Here is a 4,177-nt window from a genome sequence, read left to right on the forward strand (position 1 = left end):
GACAGCGACTTCAAAGTCATTTGTAGAAGGCTATAACAGTAAGTTCTATAACAATTTTCTTTGATTTATTTCTCAAATTGTCTCAAAATGTTAGATGTCGTTGTACTGCCACGACATGCACGACCACTGCACTGCCACCGTCACTGCCCCGTTGGCGCTGGCCGCTGCTCTACGGGCCGGGACGTGGCTTTGACGATAGGGAGTGCTTATGGTTTATGCTTTGTATTGGCAGAGTTAAGATCGGCGAGCATTGAATAGTAATTCGCTCATATTGCCTGATGTTTATTGTCAATGTTTTACAAAAACCATCTCTGAATACATTGAATTCGTGAATGAATGATTTGTTAATGCTAATATGTCAAGACTGTCAAAGTTTTAATTGTGAATAAATAGACCGTTACTGCACACGTTAATTTACTGAAATTGAAAACTTGCCGACAAATATTGCTTTGAAATTAGGCCTATAATTTGTTGTTGTTGTTGTTGTTGATAGATGTTGGTAAATGAGATAAAATGGAGGTGAAACATGGTAAGGGTCCTTTAAAAATGATAAAGGCTACGCAGGTCTATAACTTTGCTACACTGTACACACCACTCATTGCACATACTATTTCAATGGTAAAATGTGCACTTTGTGTGTGGAACTGTGACTGGACGGAGTGACAAACGATTCCTATTCAATTTTTCTACAGAGGCTGCAATAAATATGCAGAGAAAACTGGCGCTAATGCAGTTTTGCACCGGCCGATTACCAGCATACCTCATCACCAAAACTTGTTCCCAAATGTCATGACAGGTCTCTCAGTCACATTTCGATGTTAATATACCCACTGTTTTTCAAAATATTGGGAATGGCTGTATTTAGTCTTCGATCTCGACGTCGTTGATCTAATCCGTAGACATCACTTCGCGGATCTCTCGGATTCGCCGTAATATTTATATGGACTGAAGTTAGCAACCAAATCATGCTAACATGTTGCAAACAAACTGCCAGCATGCCGCATGCGAATCTTTTGATCGCATAACTTCGGTCCATTTCAACATGACGGCGAATCCAAGCGATCCGCAATATTTTGAAAAGTGGTGGGCATATTGTGTATTGATCTCAAAATGTGTGTAGACAATTCTGGTGGGGAGTTTTGCTTGAAGTTGCATGCACAACGAACAATTGTCCATAGACTGTGTACAACGGATAGATCGTCTCTGCACAGCGATTCGAAGACCGCTGATTGGTCAATAGCGCAGACCACGTCATGACCACGTGGTCCCAAAAATAATTCCTTTGGACTGCGTGCGGAAGTATCGATAACGATATCCGGTCATGTTGTGTACACGGTAAATGGTCTTGGTTCGTGATCGGATCGCTCCGGTATCGATCGAAAATTATCGAAACTGCAATTTCATGCATATTCACGCGACGCTCCAAAACCCGGAAGCCAATTGACTTTATGCACGTTGCGATAGACTCTACAAATTCCAAGGAACACGATGACATATAGACGCTAATTCGTAAGATTTTGACGGAAAAGCAAGAAGTATTCAAAATTCGCTTACCTGTGCGGTATCGGTGAGAAAATAGATCCTCCGAGAATACCTTTCATAATTCATATAAAATATAGGAAAATTGAAATTCTAGGTCGATTTTGGTACGAGGTGATAGGGAATTGCACACTTGTTTTGGTGGAATTCTGTGTGGGGAAACAAAAGGCTTGCACTGCGCATGCTTACTATATTTTCATTCATAAATTGGTTCTCGGCAGTGGCTGGATGACGTCATGTAATAAGCAAAAATGTACACGACCGCTACGTTCACGCTCCGCTATCCGTTGTACACAATTGTTCACTGTGAGTTGGCTGGTGTGAAACTGCATTAGTGCCGGAGGGTATTCTTAGATCCTTTCATGGGGCTAGGCATATCAATTTTTAAAGTAAATTTTATCCTCTTTTAAAGTTAAGTTTGTCCTGTGATCACATTTTATCTGTTTTTATTTATTTACTGATCAAAACTTGCCTAAAAAACGTCTGGAGTTCATCCACTGGCATATGATTGTCCATGAACGAATCCATGATTTCTCAAAGGGGGTAGTGGGGCACATTTTCCCAAGGAAACTTTAAATATGAAGCAAACCAAAAAGGAGATCCTCTTGTATGAGACAATATTTTTGATATAAATATTTGCTGTAACTTTCGAAGGGGGGGGGGGAGAACACTTGTGTAAGAAAGCCACATTTTTATCAAACACATCAACTATTGCTCTCAAGGTGGGGGCACAGGTGAAATGTGCCCACTTGGATCTGCTTCTGCGATTGTCAATACCAGAAAAATGGAATTTATGTCATCGATTACTCTCTTGAAAATTGCTGCTCTAGAAATTTGATTTCAGATGACATAGCTATTACTAGTATAAAGCATGCACAGTTATAATACAGCCTTGTCTGAACTACGCTGAAATACTATCACATTTCCTTATTTTTATCCTAAATTCTGGGCTGGTAATCAGAGGTCCATGAAAAATATCTTTAACATTAAAGTTCTAAGATCATTATTTTTCTATTACTATATTAGTATTCTATTTTTGTTTGTATCTGCACATACATGCAGATTTTACAACACTTAAATTGATTTTATTTCATTTTCAAAGTTTGAACGACGGATACACTGGATGATAAGGTAGATGATCCAGCCTTATCTTGGAATGACACGACGGGTGTTGAACACAGAAAACGTACCGTGTACAAGAAACAATTGGAGTTTATGAAAGGTAGGTGTGTAAGAATTTTCTTCAGTAGAAAAAAATGCAAAGCTTCATGAGATAAAACAGACTGTATTCCTGCAGTGGCATAGCTGAAAAAAAACCTTGTCAGGAATGGTAAAAAATCCTTAGAAAGGACAAATGTCATCCCTATTTAGAGGAGCACACGTCTTTTCTAACACCCCACCCCAGAAAAAAAATCAGTATGTTGGCTGAGGGGGGAAGGGTGGACACTTTTTCCCCAGGTATTCATTTGTTGTGGTATTTGTCATCATTGGGGCAACCTCCCATTATATAATAGGTTATTGTCTACCCATCTATGGTTAAACATAAATTTATTTATCATATTTTACAAAATGTTTTGTTGATATTTGTTAATTGGTATCATTCAATTGAATGGTAGAGTATACTGCAAATTTCTCAATATATAAAAAAAAATATATGAACTTCTAAAGAAAGCTTAAACACATGACAAGCATTCATATTTTGAACCCTTAGCTAATATACTGTCCTTTGCATTGTTTTCATCCAATATTTCTTATTACAGCTTCAAGGAATTAATCCTGCCGGGTACCCATTCACTTCATCTGGGTCTAGTGATGCACAGTGTGGATGAAATTCGGGCTGAAGGAAAACACACCATGGCTAGGACTCAAATTCACGACCCTCTGTTTGAAAGGTGAGAGTCAGAACCACTAGACCAAGACGTTCCCAGCTGATGTCATATCCCCACTTGTTCTTTTGTATTTTATTACAAGAAGTCGCGCTAATTTACATTTTGTCCTCCGAGAACTATAAAAAATGGAGTGAAAATTTATTTCAAAGACATGTCCACCCTAACAAAAAGTTGATTAAAAAGAGAAAAATCAAACATAAAAATCGGATGAAAAATAAGAAAGGTATGACATTTTTAAGTTTCGCTCAATTTCACTTAATAGTTACATGCACATCCAGGTCGGTATGCAAATGAGGGAACTGATGACATCACTCATTCACTTTTCTTTGTTTTTTAGATATGAAATATTATAATTTTCTCCTCATTGTCCTATGAAATAAAGTTTTATTTTTATTTTTTATTGTCAAATCTGTAAAAAAATTGAAATATTGTACAATTCAAACAATGAAAACCAAAACAAAAAGTGAGGGTCTTATTTTGCATCCGATTTAGATGAAATATCGTCGGCCTTATGCCAAAAGGGCCTTAACCCGATTTTAGGGGTTCTGAATATTTTATAATAAATTTAACACATTTAATGTAAAACTTAATAACTTAACACGTTTATCGAAATTGGTTTCAAAAGCAAAAAACGACCACAAACTTTTGATTATTAGAGAGGCCAAAACCTTTATAAACGCCATTATCTCGGAATGGCCAAAAGCAGTTAAGGCCCTTTTGGCATAAGGCCGACGATATTTTGCATGATG

At 37.5% G+C, this 4,177-nt stretch overlaps 1 long non-coding RNA gene across 1 annotated transcript; it reads left to right on the plus strand.

The window, feature by feature from the left end:
* On the plus strand, window positions 1-3,314 carry LOC121412488. The gene is made up of 3 exons (XR_005969609.1): window positions 1-38; window positions 2,642-2,761; window positions 3,300-3,314. It is a non-coding gene; the product is annotated as an uncharacterized LOC121412488 (long non-coding RNA).
* The last annotated feature ends 863 nt before the right edge of the window (window positions 3,315-4,177 follow it).

Source organism: Lytechinus variegatus, chromosome 4 (genome assembly GCF_018143015.1).
Source record: "Lytechinus variegatus isolate NC3 chromosome 4, Lvar_3.0, whole genome shotgun sequence".
In the NCBI taxonomy this organism is placed as follows: domain Eukaryota; kingdom Metazoa; phylum Echinodermata; class Echinoidea; order Temnopleuroida; family Toxopneustidae; genus Lytechinus; species Lytechinus variegatus.